Source organism: Felis catus, chromosome A1, assembly GCF_018350175.1.
Source record: "Felis catus isolate Fca126 chromosome A1, F.catus_Fca126_mat1.0, whole genome shotgun sequence".
Taxonomy (NCBI): Eukaryota; Metazoa; Chordata; class Mammalia; order Carnivora; family Felidae; genus Felis; species Felis catus.
The window spans coordinates 138749155-138766710 of NC_058368.1; the positions used below are offsets into that span (position 1 = coordinate 138749155).

Sequence of the window (17556 nt, forward strand, 5' to 3'; positions counted from 1 at the left end):
TTTACTACTTTTAAATTCTTCTTCCCTAGTTCATCAGACCTTGAGCCTCTGTTGGCAGAGGATGGGATAGATCCCTAATGTTGGCTCACGGAAATGATGCTTTCCTGAGTCATCATGAGAGTATTAGGAAATTAGAAGGCAGAGAGGAGTCCTGAATCTCCATGGAATGTTACTATGAATGTTTTATTACCTCAAGCAAAAGTGTAAGATTGAAGTCCACGTTCAGAGCCTCAGCATTATCTGAGTTCTTAATCCAATGGCATGTACCACGTGGGGGCTTAATGAATCCTTGTTGGTCCCGAGGCAAATGACATCCAAGCTGTGATTAGCAGCCCGGAGGAGTCGGTCTATGGTTAATCCCATTTTACCAGCTGTGCCAAAACTCTGATCTGTCTTTCTCCTTTGAGTCAGAAAGGACGCTATCCCATAGAGGATGCTGGATTTACCTCTTAGCACTCCATTGTCGTTGGATAACTTAGCAGACAAGCACAACTCCCTTAGAGTCAGAAGCCTGGATACCCCATAAGAGACCATTCCAAGGGTTCTCATGAGCACCAAATTTAAATAGGTCTTTGCCTTGTTCTCTTCAGGTAACCACCTGCTCATCAGAAATGGCATGGGAAGACCTCTGAGTTTTTTGGTCAACTGAGATATAAATGTCCAACACCTCCTTAATAAACCCACCTGTAGAAGCAGAACATCAGGTGACCTCATGTCCCGATGTACAAAACTAAAAACAGCAGGAGAGCAAAGACCTCTTCCCTACTTCCTTTGCATTTCTGATGATTAATCTTTTTTAAAAGCTATAACCCAGGGGCGCCTGGGTGGCGCAGTCGGTTGAGCGTCCGACTTCAGCCAGGTCACGATCTCGCGGTCCGTGAGTTCGAGCCCCGTGTCAGGCTCTGGGCTGATGGCTCAGAGCCTGGAGCCTGTTTCTGATTCTGTGTCTCCCTCTCTCTCTGCCCCTCCCCCGTTCATGCTCTGTCTCTCTCTGTCCCAAAAATAAATAAATGTTGAAAAAAAATAAATAAAAGCTATAACCCAAAGAAACAAAGAGGCAGAAATACCAACTCAGAGTTAAAGAAGTTTTGGGGGTAAAAAGAAAGAAAAGAAACTTAAGAAGGAACACTACATTGAGGGGGGGGAAAAAGGTGGCCACATAAATATGAACTTAGAACTATAGCTGTTAAACAACCAGGTTCCACTCCTTAGAGCAGATTAAGGCTAGGACTTACATGTGGAATAACTCTGCTCTTTGGTTTAATGAGACTGGAAAATCCCAAACATCTATTCCAGACCATCTTTGAGACTCAAGATTTTTACATTTGGCCATAATAAATATGAGAAGAGTTGAAAAAAACTTACAAACCATTTCTCAGTCCAAGTGTACTTAAGGTGTTACCAGAGATTTTGCGTTTTTTTTAAAGTTTATTCATTTTGAGAGAGTGTGAGGAGGGGAGGAGCCGGGAGGGAGAGAGAATCCCAAGCAGGCTCTGTGTTGTCAGTGCAGAGCTGGACACGGGGCTCGATTTCACAACTGTGATGTCATGACCTGAGTCAATACCAAGGGTTGGACGCTCAACCACTGAGCCATCCAGGCATCCCTGCATTCTTTGATTAAAAATAATCTAAGCACAATTTTCTAACTTTGGACACCTATATATTGATAAGACCCCACAAAAAAGGTCAAGCTGATGTTTATTTCTTCCAGACTACCACACACAACCTAGGAAGTAATAGCTATTAGCTTCTCCATATTACATATATAGAGAAACTGAGGTGCCGAAAGTTGAACCCAACCAAAGTCGCAAAACTAGCACATAGAAGAGCTTAGACTTAAACCCAGGCAATCTGGCTCGAGAGTTCATTGCCCTGGATAATCAAGTCACTCTTGTTCTATTTATTCTGTGTACCACTTAGGAATGTTTTTGGTGGTGTAAGCAAAAATCAAACTTAGTATAGCCTTTAAAAGTAGGAATTCATGGGGCGCCTGGGTGGCTCAGTTGGTTGAGAGACCGACTTCGGCTCAGGTCATGATCTCATGGTTGGTGATTTTGAGCCCCGTGTCGGGCTCTGTGCTGACAGCTCAGAGCCTGGAGCTTGCTTCTGGTTCTGTGTCTCCCTCTTTCTCTGCCCCTCCCCCGTTCATGCTCTCTCTCTCTGTCTCAGAAATAAATAAACATTGAAAAAAAATTTTTTTTAAAGTAGGAATTCACCTTTATTACTTAACAGTAAGTATGAAGACCAGCGATTGCTAGAGGGGTTCGGTTGCTCACGTTGCCCTCAGGGACCCAGGCACCCTCCATTTTGCTGATCTAGCGTCTTAGCACCGTCACCCTTATCATCTCGTGGTCACTGCACTTCAAGGCACGATCTCCCCTTTTTAGGAAAGTATAAAAAGCAGGAGAAAAACAGCTTGTGGGGAGACTTTACCTTTTCATTTGGGAAACTGAACTTATTTCAGTAGACTCCCCCTTACATCTCACTAGTCAAAACAGGGTCGTGTGCTATCCTTCAGCCAAAGGCCGAGCAAAATGAGATTATTGTGGGCTGGTCTTGAGTAATCATGGTTTATATTTTGGGACTGGGAAAGGGGCTGAACCCGTGGGTCTCTAGCTAGCTCCTGTATAAACTAGACTTCTGTCAGTGAAAACGAGTGGGCAGGAAGGGGGATGAGTATTGGGTGATACCAAACACTGCCTGCCGTTCTCTTACTTTGGAGTTTGGGTTCTTGCTCATGGTTTAATTTTTTTGAATTGTGGAAAGGCACTCTTCTAAGAAGTAGGGGATAAAGATAAAAGACGTGATCTCTATATAATTATCAGTTACTTGAAGGCTTTGTTTGAGAGAACCCAACTCCTATTGGATTTTAAATAGAGGTGAAAGAATTTGAATCCTGCATAGCTGGGGTGGCAAATGACTGTCAATAGAATCCAAGAGACCTTACCTCCGCCATGAGTACACAGCAGGTGGGAAAGAACAAGCCCCAAGGTACTACTCCTAGACTATAAAACTACAGGGGCGCCTGGGTGCCTCAGTCGGTTGAGCGTCCGACTTCCGCTCGGGTCGTGATCTCACAGTTCGTGGGTTCGAGCCCTGAGTCGGGCTCTGTGCTGACAGCTTGAAGTCTGGAGGCTGCTTCGGATTCTGTGTCTCCTGCTCTCTCTGCCCCTCCCCTGTTCCCATGGTCTCTCTGTCTCTCTCTCAAAAATAAATAAACCTTAAAAAATTTAGACTCTAAAACTACAGATCGGGCAAGCCCTGGTTAGGTGCTTAAAAAAAAATTTTTTTTTTCAACGTTTATTTATTTTTGAGACAGAGAGAGACAGAGCATGAACGGGGGAGGGGCAGAGAGAGAGGGAGACACGGAATCGGAAACAGGCTCTAGGCTCTGAGCCATCAGCCCAGAGCCCGACGCGGGGCTCAAACTCACGGACCGCGAGATCGTGACCTGGCTGTAGTCGGACGCTTAACCGACTGCGCCACCCAGGCGCCCCCCTGGTTAGGTGCTTAAAAACAGAGTATGTGTTCAGTATCTTGACGTAGTCAACACACAGAGTTGGTTTGGACCCACATGTTTCTCCTAGCCTCACCTGCCACTGGGTGTAGACAGGATCAAGCAATACTAACAACTCAAACCTCATTGGCCCCTGCTCCCACCAGTCTCTGAAAATGCCCTGTTCGGTGTTTCTGGAGGTCCCAGTGGGATTCTCAGATTTGCATACACTTCCTCGGAGGGGTAGCCCCTGCTCACATGGCCAAGCCCAGCACCTCCGCAGTGTTCCATCTCCGCCTGAAGCAGAGCAGGAGGAAGCCACTCTGCCCTCTCCTCCTTCCCTGACCCCCCTGTTAGAAGGCTTTGGAAGCCGTGTTGCTTGTATCTTCTCTCTCACTGGAACTCAGACATGTATCCATAGGGCTGGGCTGGGCACAGATTCAAGCGATAGGGACTGTGATAAACTCACAATCTTTTCTCTTCCTCAAATACTGTAGCTTACTGCATCAGGTCATCTTGTCTGGCTCTTTCTTCCCTTAGGACAGCTGACTGGTTATCTCTGTTCTAGGAATTTATTCTTAGGAAATAACCAGACCCGTGGCCAAATATATGCATAAGGAATCAATTACAGAGTTCCTTATAATGGTAAAGAAAAAAATCTTAAATTTTATCAGTAGGAGAGTGGCTAAATTAATTATAGCACATTCATTTTGAAGAATAATCTGCGTCCTTTTAAAATTATGTAGATCTACACGTGTTAACATGGAAAGATGTTCATGATGTATAGTTGAACTGGGAAAAAGTGTGATCTCATTTTTGTAAAAATAGAAATCAACACTTGTGTGAGTGAATGTGCATCAATGCATGCACACACTCACATGGAGAAAATATAAGTTATCTTTGGGCAGCAAGATGAACATGTTTTTACTGTCTTCCAAACGTTTTTCTGAACAGCATGAATGTTTTCACAAGAAGCATGAACTGCCTTCACAAACATAAAAAAATAAAGCCGTATCCATTTTGGAAAATAATGTTTTTAATAAAACAGGCATTAATAATGGATGCATTCTTGAGGGTGAAAGTGTGAGGGGGTATAAAATCTCCACTTGATGATATTATTTAATAAAAGGAAGGTCTGATCACTTACTGGAAATCGCTGGGTGACGGGGAAGAAAAAGAACCTTGGCGGAAAGATGAATCCTGTACATCTCCCCCAAAATAGGTCACAATGGCCATCATTGTAGTACGCCTAACATTGCTGCTCCCAGAAGCCTGAGAGATCAAGATTTCTGGAAGGAAAAAACGGCACATGGGACAAAGCAAACAAGGCTCCTTCCAGCCTTGCCCCACTTTTCCAATTTGTTGTTTATCTTTTTCTTATTGACTTATAAAAGCTGAAAGCTTAACAATACCTGGCATTTGTGTTACATATTTCTTCTCTGTTTGTTTTTCTTTCAAGTTTTTTGTGAGTAATCTTATACTCTACAGAATTTCTCTTTGTGTGATCAACTGTAACAATCCTTTCTTTTATGATTCTTAGCTTTGGTATCCCACTTGGACGTGCCTTTTCTACCCCCTAAAGACGCAAAATATTGACCCATATTTTATTTAACCTATAAATTCTCATTTTTACAATCAAATGTGAATTAATCAGAATTTATTTTTATGTGCGGTAGTGATATAAATAGTCTGCCCCAATGGGTTGGTCATTTCCCCCAATAGCATTTATAAACTACTCAGCCTTCCCCCAGTGATTAGAAATAAAATGGGTCTCCTGTACCAAAACAAAATAAATGCACAAGGGTCTACACATACTTATCCTTGGGTCTCTTCTGGACTTCTGTTCCATCATCTGGCTGCCTATTACAGTTACTAGAGTTTTAAGATGTTTTATTTTCTGCTAAGACAAAGCCTTCCTCAATAGTCTTTTTCAAAAAGTTTATCAGCTCCTCTGAAGTGATCATTGTTCTGAATAACTTCTAATTATTTTGTCAAATTCTGAATAAGTCTCCATTTAAATTAGTCTCCCATTAAGATTTTTAAACCTTCTTCATATTTCTAGACATTTCCTGGTAAGTTTATGAAAAGTTCATTTTCTTTCCCTTCCCACCCCCACCCCCATTGGGTCACATGCAGTGTAATGGAATCTCCTTATCAGATTTACAGTTGCAGGACAGGTTTTCATATTTACAGCTCCCAGGCAAAGTTCCACTTCCCACAGACTTTACCTCTGTCATCTTGAGGTGGCACCTTCCTCTGACCTCCACTATCTGGCTGCTAGTTTCTGAGGACCCACTTAATCGCGCTGATTCCCAGCATGCTCTCCTCCCAGGCTGCTGCTTTATTCCCCACACAATGCCTACTTTACAGAGACTGTAACTCACTCTATTACTCCTCTTTCACTACACAACCACACACTCAGCAACTGAAAACAACATACGTTTATTACTTCAGCTTCCCTGGGTTGGAAGTCTGGGCCCGGCTTGCCCGTGTCCTGTGCTCAGGGCCTCCCAAGCTGGAATCAGAGTGTTGGTGAGCTGCATTTCTTTCTGGACGTTGGGGCCCTTTTCCAAGCTCACAGGGTTGTGGACTGTATTCTGCTCTAGGTAGCTGGGACTGCGGCCACACTTGCTCCCCATTTGTCCACAGGGGGCTGCTCCGCAGGTCCTTGTATGTGGCCTTTCTCAGTCTTTCTCACAATATGGCGACTTCCTTCTTCAAGGCCAGCAGGAGACTCTTGCTCTGTAATATCCTCACAGCGGTGACCTCTATCACCTTCGCCGTACTCCACTGTCTTAGAGCCAGTCACAAGCACTGCCTACATTCAAGGGGACAGGATTATTCAAGAGTGTGACTCTTTGGGATCACCTAGAGTATGTCATCCACAGGTCTCGGGCCATTGCCAACACTCCATTATTTCCTGGACACTTCTTTGCGGAAATTTGGGATGTTGGCCAAAATTCTAACAAGACGGAAACCTAAGTGGGGATAAGAGACAGAGGGACAGGTGGTGGTGGGAGGAAGGACAGAGAGAAACAGGAAGAGAGGCACTCTGCTTTCCTCATGACACCAGGAAGTTTTCTGTTTGATACAGGCACCACCTCTCCAAATCATGGAGGCAAAGTAGACGTATGACATAAGCTGAAAGAGACACTGGTTATTCTTGGTCATCTCCATCTGCCTTGCAATTATCATCAGTTCCTCTAAAATTTTGGAATTTGGTGGTTCCAATGTTGTCTTTTCAGTGTTGTCTTTTTTTTTTTTTTTCCATGTCTTTGTATCAATGTTAGAATGAAGTTAGGGAAAACTGCTAGCTTCATGACGCTTTGAACCAGATGTCTCAGCCAAGTCCATTTTCAGCAGGCCTCCACTTCTGTCTTGAGGTGAGGTTGCTGCCTGGTTTCTGGCCCTTACAGAGCAAGTGCAAGGTTGAATACAATGCATCTGCTAGGATGCTCCTTGGATCCACTATAATACCACAGGGAAACCAAAGAGCGAGCTAGTCTATGCCTCAGGACGCTGTGGAGGTCAAAAGTGTATGTGTGTTATTGGTGGCCATTTTGTCCTCATGATAATCTAGTGAAATAAATATTAGACCACTTTTTTTTTTTTAATTTTTTTTTCAACGTTTATTTATTTTTGGGACAGAGAGAGACAGAGCATGAACGGGCGAGGGGCAGAGAGAGAGGGAGACACAGAATCGGAAACAGGCTCCAGGCTCTGAGCCATCAGCCCAGAGCCCGACGCGGGGCTCGAACTCACGGACCGCGAGATAGTGACCTGGCTGAAGTCGGACGCTTAACCGACTGCGCCACCCAGGCGCCCCTAGACCACTTTAATAGAAGAGGAAATGGAGGCTTTGACTAGTCTGATAAATTTCCCACTATCACACAATCCGTGAATAACCCACGGATTTCTGTCATGTCATGCTCTCGGGGCAGGGGGCATATCTACCGAAATGTTAAGAGGCATTTAAGAAGAGTCCACACTTTTCTCCCCATTTTTAATTCCGTCTATAACCTCACAACACTAATGCAGCAATCAACTACAACTTTCTGCAATTTGGAGTTTTTCGTGGCTACACAGAGACAAAGTTCTCATTTCTGTGAGGATACCACACCACCTTCGCCACAAATCTTCAATCCTCAAAAACAAAGCAAGTCAATTATCAAGGGATTTGATAGGCATTCAGAGCAGTGCTCACAGTTGGGCTTTCTATTCAGCCACAACTTTGATACCTTGTCTTGCGTGGCCCTGAAACAACCCACACAAAATAGGAACATGAGCAGGTCACAGTAGACTCCCCCTACCTCCGCACTTGGCTCCCACTGGGGGCCTCTTTAGGGGGCAGTGCAGCTGGATGGGGAAGGACATGGGTGCTAGAATGAGAGTGCCTGGGTTCGAATCCTAGGCTGTTGCCTGTCAGCTGCCTTAGCAGGAAGGTTATGCACAGGATGGTGGGACTGTAACAGACAGCCACTAGAGGTAAGTTCTTAAATAGCAAATGATACCAAAAATTTGGGAGGTGCCTTACAAAATAGGAGACCACACAGCATGGCCCCAGGTGGGCGTACAGACTCCTCAGGTACAAAAACCAACCCCAGCACTTTCTCTTTTTTTTTTTTTAAATGTTTATTTACTTTGGAGAGCGAGAGCACACATGTGCAGAGGGAGGGAGACAGACGACCTGAGGCAGGCTCTTCAGTGACAGCAGAGAGTCCTATGTGGGGCTCAAACCCACCAACTGTAACATCATGACCTGAGCCAAAGCCAGACACTTAACTGACTGAGCCATCCAGGTGCTCCAACCCCAGCACATTCTTAAGTGTTTATAGATCATCAAAGGTCAATTTCTCCAGCATACTAGTCTCATGAGGCCCAAGATTGAGGCTCCCCTTAGGCCCATTCCTGCAGAAATCTTGGTAAATCACAAAATCTTGCCAATTAGCCATTTCCTGAGGGTTAGTAGTTCTCGAATGTCGTTCCCAGGCCAGCGACATCAGTATTGTCTGGGACTTGATCAGAAATGCAGATCCTTCGGCGACACCCCAGACCCTACTGAACCAGAAACTCTGGGGATGAAACCCAGTGATCCGTTTTAACAAGCCCTCCAAGTAATTCAGATGCACACGAATGCGAGGGTAATACATTCTGTTCTTCTACACGTGTGTTTCCGTAGCATGAATGACCCCATCAGTGATTGGCCATTGAGGCCTGGTGCCACTGACATGTGAAAACTGCATGCTATATGGCACATAATTGCACACTAAAATTTTACGCTGCCATGTGCAAATCGCATGATGGTTTCCCCCATATCCTAGGTGGGTTTTCCTGAGCCAGAGGGGCTGGAATCTCAGGAGAAGAACCATAACCTTCAGTGGGAATGGAGAAGGGCCAAGGGGCCACTGCTGCCTTACCAGCAGGAACTGTTTTGCTGTGTTCTGAGGGATTTTCAAATGAGCACCTGCATCCAGGGTTCTTCCTTCCCCAGTAGGTGCACCCTAGGCTTATGGGCTCTTAGCTTGTGTGAGGTTGTCCTGCCTCCTGTGTCCACCTTGACCATAGCCCCGCTGACTCAGAGTTCATTTCCATTTCTCTCTCTCTACCCATGCCAGCACTGGTGTGGTTGAAGAGTTACCAGCTTCTTATCTCTATAGCTTTTATGCATTTTTTAAAAATGTCTATTTGAAAAAGAGAGAGAGACAGACCGCGAGCAGGGGAGGGGCAGAGAGAGAGAGAGGGAGACACAGATTTGGAAGCAGGCTCCAGGCTCTGAGCTGTCAGCACAGATCCCCAGGCGGGGCTCAAACTCATGAACCAGGAGATCATGACCTGAGCCGAAGTCGGACACTCAACCGCTTAAGCCACCCAGGCGCCCCTCATTTTATTTTATTTTATTTTATTTTATTTTTTTCAACGTGTATTTATTTTTGGGACAGAGAGAGACAGAGCATGAACGGGGGAGGGGCAGAGAGAGGGGGAGACACAGAATCAGAACCAGGCTCCAGGCTCTGAGCCGTCAGCCCAGAGCCTGACGTGGGGCTCGAACTCACGGACCGCGAGATCGTGACCTGGCTGAAGTCGGTCGCTTAACCGACTGCGCCACCCAGGCGCCCCCAGGCGCCCCTCATTTTAATATCTTCTGGCAGCTTGCAGCCACTCAGCTGCTGCCAAGGTAGTCCACGTGACCTCAGATAGCAGTGGTTGTTTTGGTTCATCAGAGATGCATGAAATTTGAAAGGTCTGCTTTGGTCCTATTTTTAGGTTAAATTTTGCAGAGGACAAAATATTCTGGGAAGTGTTATTTTGCGTTACAGTAAGAAATGCCTGTATGTGTAAAGTCTCTGGCATATGGTAAGGGCTCAACAATTCTTTTCTTTTTAATTTTTTTAAGTTTATTTAGAGAGCGCGTGCGCACAATCGGGGGAGGGGCAAAGAGTGAGGGAGAAAATTCCAAGCGGGCTCGGGGCTGTCAGCCCAGAGCCTGACATGGGGCTTGATCTCACAAACTGCGAGATCATGACCTGAGCCAAGATCAAAGAGTTGGATGCTTCATTGATTGAGCCATCCGGGCGCCCCTCAATAATTCTTTTATTAATCCATGTCTACCATACTCTCTCCTTGAAATGCTGACCAAAAAAAGGAGCCAAGAAAACCCTGCAGTGACCATTTCAATGCAAAGCAAAGGAATTTTCATAACGAAACCCTGCTTACCCTCTTGGGCCGATGTGTGCAACGACGTTCATTTGGAGCAACTCCTCTGCTTTCTTTGCATTTTTCTTTTTCCACTTTGAGCAGCTTTTTCTGAGACCTGGGCCTCTTTTATCTACTTCTCTGCACTCAAATCCTTAATTACATTCAATCCCTTTCTCTGTGACTGTAGAACATCAGGCACTTATTCTTAGAGAGAAACAGCCAAGCAGAAAGCAATTATCTTGGCCATAATTCCCTGATGTTTACAGAGTATGGCACTCGGACTTGAAATCTCCAATCACCTTTGCTGGCAGAGGCTAGTTTAGTCTCCTCATCTGCCGAGAATGGGAACTGAGATCTGGCTCCAGGTCTAACAGCAAGATGGTCTGGCCGTGAAAGCCAGCCAGGTGTCCTGGCGCCTCACCAGTATTCCAGTCTCTTAATGTGTGCTCTGTAGTCACACCCTGCCTTATGAGGTCAGTTCTCAATTGTTTCCTTGGACATGGGGGTCACTGGTCACAACTGGCGGTCTGCAGGTCAAATTCAGCCCACAGACCCGTTTTGTTCGCCGTGGAGTATCTTAAAGACTGGGAAATTGCACAATTAAAAAGTCCACTTCTCTTAAAAATTTAGAACATCTGGCAACGCAGTTAAGATCCCCATATGGGTCTAGGTATAATCAGCAGGAACTGAAGGGCACCCCCCGCCCTTTCCCATCACGACAAACGCGCTCAAAACTTCCATAGTGTCTACCACTCCCTCTTGTTTTACATACACACACACACACAAGCACCTACCCACACAAAAGCACACACATTCTATATTAGTCTTCTAGGGCTGCTATCACAAAGTACCGCAGGCTGGGTGGCTGAAACAACACAAATGTATTTTCTCACAGTTCCAAAGGCCAGGAGTCCCAGATCAAGGTGCCAGGGCTCTTGGTTTCTTTCGGGCCTCTCTCGGAGGCTTAGGGATGGCTGCCCTTCTCTGTTTGGGTTCGCATGATCTCTCTTCTGTGTCTGCATCTTACAAGAATACCAGTCTTCTTGGATGAGGTCCCACCCTGATGACCTCCTATTAACTCAGTGTCCTCTTGAAAGGCCCTATCTCTAAATACAGTCACGTTCTAAGGTACTAGGGGTTAGTACTTCACCATAGGTATTAGGGAGGGGGACACAATCCATTACCTATTCCTGCCTCTTCTTAGATCACCTACATGACCCCGAAGGCCTATGGATCTGCAACTCTGACAAGCAGTGACACTCAGAGACCATTTCCCCCAGTGGAAGGAATCGTTTTCAAATCATTAAGCCATAGAATCTTCTAACAAAAGTTAAGATACTGGGCCTCCCTATGGGAAATTGGATTTGAAGACCATGACCTAATCCAAATTCTTCAGTGTATGTATGAGAAACCGAAGGCCCATCCACCTGCCCAAAGCCACGCAGAGCTGTCCTGTCTGCTGCCTCCCACAGTTCCTTCTCTCTGTCTGACTCTTAACAGGTCAGAACATCAGTGGAACTGGACAAAACTATTGTAAATATATTCTAAGGCCACAGAAATCCTGATATTCTGTTGGTGGGAGGAGCCCAGGTTCTAACTGTGCTTTGCCAGGACTGGCTGTACAACCCTAAAGACAAAGAGCTTGACCCTCTATTCCTCTTCATGTACAACACAATAGGACCAGACTCACGGGCTTTAGTGTCCTTTCCGATGCCCAAATCGTAGGGTTCCCGAATGTTACACTTGAAAAGTAAAGCTGAGCAGAATTACTCTCTGTTTGTACCAAAGAACCCTGTGCTAATTCTTGTCCCAGATGCATATTTCCACAATGGGCAGGCTCGCCTTCCCCATCTACAGAGCTCCTTGCAGAGTAGGCCCTCAGATCTTGTCTGCTCACCACCAAGATCACCTCCGCATCCATGGTGCCATCACAAAAAAAGGAAAAGGAAAAATGAAGAGTTATCTTCTGCAGAAGAGGTAGCCCCATGGGACTGCTTGGGAACTGCTGCTTGGGAACTGCAATTATAGAGCTCCAGAGGAGAGATGGCAGGAGTTTGTTCTCCAACCAACTTTCCAGTGACCGTGAACTTCTTACTCCATAAGTTGGTCTGTCATGAGCCATGCTAATTCACACAACTAATTCCTATCCTTTTGAGCCAAAGCCTATGGCCCCAAACATCTAAACTTTGGCGACCACGGACACCCGTGCTCTCTTCCTCTTCACAGATGTACAGCTAGACTACATTTTCCAGCCTCCCCGCACTTAACTGCAGCCAGAGAACTGAGTTCTGGCCAAGGGAATGTGAGCCAGGTGTCCTGTGTCTTTTCCAGGCCTGGTGCATGGAAACCTCCCCATGTGTGATCCTCACTCCTTGCTCCTCTAGCAACAAAATGGAAAGGACTCTGGAGACAGAGTGGAGGGCTAGACCGAAGATGAGGGAGCCTGGGTCCCCGACTAACTGTATGTGACAGTGACCTACCCCTACCTGTACCTTCAGCGGCCTGTGATACGGGCAAGAAATAAACTTGTATGCTGCTTCGTCCCTGGGCTGTGGGCATCATCTGCTTCAGCGGCTAGCATATTACTTCCTTTCATACACGCATCCTTTAAAGTACATGACAAACCTACTCCTTGCCTACTTGCCAGACCCTGAAATAAGTGAGGCTAGCTTTCCTCTGAAGGTTACAGGATGACAAGTCTATCTTCTCCTCTAGTATTTTCCTCCTCTTACCCTGGTTTGAGCCATGCCTTAATAGGCTATCCTGGACACGTTGCTTCGGGACTGGGTTTTGCACGGGAGAACTCCCTGAGAATCTCTTTTCTGGCAAGAGTTTGTGAAAACCTAAGCCCTTGGTAGATCAGAGGAGAGTCCCAACATCATCAGCATAGTTGGGAGACATGTCCTCGGGTGGGGGGGTGGGGTGATTGAGAGAACTAGAACTTCTCCACCTCCAAGCTAGAAGAATATTCCACAAGCGAAGTCTCTCTTTCCCTCCACAGCGGAAACAAGCCTCGATGCCCTAGGAGATCCACTGTATCTAATGCATGAACCTATCTCGTACGCATCTAGAAGAGGACTAGTTATGTGTTGCCCTTGGGAGAATTTTAAAATTTGCCCCCGAGTACTGTGGTTTGGATGAGGAACTCCACTTCGAAAAGGCTGGTTAGAGGGAAGGACAGGAGAATCAAGAGATTACAGGCAGGGAAGGGTCCCAGTGGGCGGGGAAAGGTGCTAGGGAGTCAGCAGAGTGCCAGGTGGATGCGACAAGAAAACCTGGCCTTGTGGAGCAGGGAGAGTCCAGGGAGGTGGCAGGACCCAGTGGAGGAATAAGCAGCATGGGAAGTCACAGGTGCCTTTGTAGACTCTGGCCCTCGGGGGCCATGAGTCTCATGGCCCCGAGGCCATGAGAGAGGCCTTCTTGAAGGAGTGAGGCTGGCAGAAAGAGGGTCGTCCAAGCAGCAACCTGCAGGTCCAGTTAAGGATTCTCGGGGGCAATGAACATCTCTGTGGATATCTTTGAATACAAGTCAAGCGCTTCCTAAAATTCCTTCGTCTTTTCCATTTGCCTGTCAGATACTCAGAAGGCCTAAAATGGTTAGGTGGGGTACCGTTGAGTCCATGCTTTCGGATGGCAAAGTCTTGACGGGAAACAGCCTCTTTCTCAGGCCATTTTCTCCCTGTGTTGACAGAGGAACTATCCAAGATACTAGCACAATCCTTCAAGTGCAAAATCAGCCCTTGGGCCTCCTAGAAAATCTTGCCGGACCACCAGTGTTCTCCTGACAGGATGTGGCTGTTCCTTCATTTTATGTTTTGCCAGAGGAATCTCTTTCCTTAATGTAATCCGACCCTGGAACGTTATCCAAACAGCAATCCTGTACTAAGGGTCATGAGAAAAAGAGTTTTGCTACAAAGATTTCCAAAGACAGGCCCTGATAACAGTGCACAGGGCAGGCAAACCCATCGTCGGAAATAAATAGGTAGCGAGGAGATGAAAAACAATGAAGTAATAATCGTAAAGTGTTTGCAGGAAAAAGGCATTTAATAACTCTAAAGTGTTAAATGTGGGAATTAAGTAATCTTTAATAAAGTGTGCACAGCACATATAAATATGTAATTATATGTATAGCTTGAGAAAGATTGATGTGTCATCTCTAGCCTGGGGCTTTGCATTCTAGGTGGGATGTGGGAAAAAGAGGAGACGGTACGGATCAGCCTAGGATATTTAAGACCCTTGAGGGAGGATTAAAAGAGTAGAGATGGTTTATTATGATCGTGAAGTGAAGGGAAGGCTACATACCTGTTTTCAAATATCTTAGATGTTTGTGTCAGGACACAGGCCTGCTGTGGGCCATGTGGGCCATGGGCCTTCCCAACTCCAACTGTTGGAATGCAAATTCTGGCTGAGAACTTCTATCTGAAGTGGAAAGGGTGTCCTGTGCTCTCCATTGCCCTGGGAGCTTCCTCCTGGGATCTCCATATTGGTTCTCCACATCACTGTCTCCCCATCCCATCCACTGAGTTAGCATCATCCCTGCCTCCCCAAACCATTCTACCCAACCAGTCCCTGGAGCCCTACCAAATCTATGTCCAACTCACCTGCTCTCCTGTCATCCTGCCCCACCCTCTGGAGTCTTTTCCACTTTGCGACGGCTGTTTAATGGGCCTCCCTGCCTCCCATTGCTCTCCCTGTCCTCATCCAGCAGGCCATTTCTCACTGCCCCAGAGTTTGCATTCAAAAGATGTATTTTAATGGGATCACTCACCAGCATAGGCACTTGCAGTGGACTGCATGCAGGTTTAGAATTTTTCAAGATAAATAGTATCTTAACAACATCTTCCTTGCCTCCTTTTTGCATCCAGTCTCCTTGGCAGTGTTCTTTTCACAACCTGGCCCAGGCCCACCTCTCCGCTCATTTGCCCCTTTGTGCCCCCACTAAATACTGTGTTCCAGCCATATTAGACACTCGGCATTCCTTTTCTTTAATTTAATTCCAGTTAGTTAACATACAATGTAGTGTTGGTTTCAGGAGTAGAACCCAGGGATCCATCACTTACATACGACACCCAGTGCTCATCCCAACAGGTGCCCTTCTTGATACTCATCCCCCATGTATCCCCTCCCCCCACCCAGCTCCCCTTCAGCAACCCTCAGTGTGTTCTCTGTATTTAAGAGTCTCTTAGCGTTTGTCTCCCTCTCTGTTTTTATCTTATTTTTCCTTCTCTTCCCCTATGTCCATCTGTTGTGTTTCTCAGATTCCACATATGGACGCTCACCGTTCCTTGAACATCCGCATGCTACTCTGCCTGTCTTCTTGCCAATTCCTACGCCAGCAATGAATGCCATTCTGGTCTCTTCCGCGTGGAATAGGAGTTCTTTTTCATGGTGCACGCCAAACTCCCCTCCTCTCTGAGACCTTCACAGACCTAAGCAGAACTCCCTACTTCCTCCCATGGCCTCCGTAGTGCTTAGCCATGAAATAGCACTTGTCACATATTATAATGATTTCTGTACGTGTTTGTCTTTCTCACTAGACTGTCAACTTCTTAAAAACAGGAACCATATCTCATTTGGGTTTTCTTCTAATCCTTAGCACAGTCTCTGGTATTCAGTACACGTTTGATGAGTGTTGACTGAAAGGATAAGCCCCCTGTTCAAAGATTCTCTTCCTAGTTTACCAACATACCCAGTGTGGCTGGGAGCTGGGGATGTTCAGCTTGGAGGAAGAGGTAGGGGTTAATGGGAAGAGAGCTACAACTGCCCCTAATGGTCCCTGCTGGGCATTGTTTTACATCCCAGAGTCTGGATCAAAGGCTGGGAGTTTCCTCACTGTCTATTCCTAAGTGTCATGGCTGGGGCGAAACTCGTTCATCGGCCAGTCTGGCCACACCGCAAACACGTGGGTTGGAAAGCAGAGCCTGCCTCGTTCTTTTCAGGTTCCTATGGATACAGTGCCATGACGAATCCACTCAGATTCATCTGCGTGGGCAGCTGCCACTTCTGGACTGTAAATACGCAGCCAACAGGAGGGGTGGGGGAGGAGGAAGGGAATAGAAAGGGCAAGTAGGGGGAGGGCAATAAGAATTGAGAGGGAGCATATGGCAAAAGTGTGGAGCAGGGGGAGGGTTTGGTATGTGTTCCTACATAAGATAGAATGTATTTGATAGCTTCTTGAGAATCAAACTTGGGAAGTTCCTTTTGCTAAACAGGAAATGTGAAAAACACCAGTGGAAGATTGCCTTCCTTTCTGCAGCCAGGGCAGGGCTCCTGGATATATGTTGATCAGAAGCTTCTAGACCCATCCTTCACAAACAGAACTAGGCAGCCATGCATCCTGATGTCTGGCTGTCCACTTTGCCTTAGTTAAGCAGTCTGTAAACCTATAACGTGGGATATTTTCCTCTCTTTTGATCGTTTCATTGATAAACATGTACATTTATTCACACAATCATAATACCTCTTTATACAGCTGGCTCGTTACACGTCATAAAAAAATTTGCTGAGAGCTTTCAACAGCCTGATAAGATAAGCAAACTGGATATTCTCTTCTTTCCTGATGAAGAATCTGGGGCATTGACTGGATAGTTCACTGTCTGGGAGCTGCTCAGTGGGGGTAGGGCCAAGACTCACACCCAGGACTTCAGTCTCCAAGACTGGGATCCCCACATTCTCCACCTGATGCCGTGCCTGGCGGCCATCTAAGCCACAGGCTGCCTCTCCCTTGGAGCGTAAGAGATGAAGAAAGAGGTGATGGATGAATTGAGTAAGGGTGGGCACGCTGACAAAGTTTTTATAGCCTCCTGGTTTTTGAAAACCCTACATGAGAGTAAAGTAAATAAATGGATGTCTACTAATCAAACCACTGGCTTCTAACTATTTTACTCACCATTTTCTCTGAATTTATAAGTACGGCTCTCTGGCCGACACATTCAGGGCTTTTGAATGCAGTTCCTTAGATGCATCGTTCTTGAGAATCGAGATGGTGGTATCTGTCCCATGGGAGCCTGGAAGTTTAGTTCTCTGTGGCAGCCTGTAAGTGCCTTCTTGTCCCCATGAGCCATAGGAAGCCTGGATGCAACAGGTTGTCTCCTTTTCAACCAAGTTTTATCTATAACTCAAATATCTGTATTTGTGGGCATGGTGATGACAACACAATATGTTTCTAGGACCTTACAATTTATGTAGAACTTCACTGTTTGCCATACCATACACCCTACCCCCTACTCCCTCTCATCACAAGGTCCCCCCTCCCCTGGCCATGAGTTGGACGGTGCACATGTCTCTATTTTAATTTCACAGACTGGATCATGGGACAAAGAGATTAAGGAATGTGTCCATTTAGTACAACTAGAGAGTGGTGA

The 17556-nt window shown here is 46.1% G+C and overlaps 1 long non-coding RNA gene across 1 annotated transcript; it reads right to left on the bottom strand.

Moving 5' to 3' along the window:
* Nucleotides 1-5922: 5922 nt before the first annotated feature.
* LOC123386641 lies at nucleotides 5923-10618 on the bottom strand. The gene is made up of 2 exons (XR_006600856.1): nucleotides 10211-10618; nucleotides 5923-6314 (listed from the first exon to the last, which is right to left on the bottom strand). It is a non-coding gene; the product is annotated as an uncharacterized LOC123386641 (long non-coding RNA).
* Nucleotides 10619-17556: the final 6938 nt, after the last annotated feature.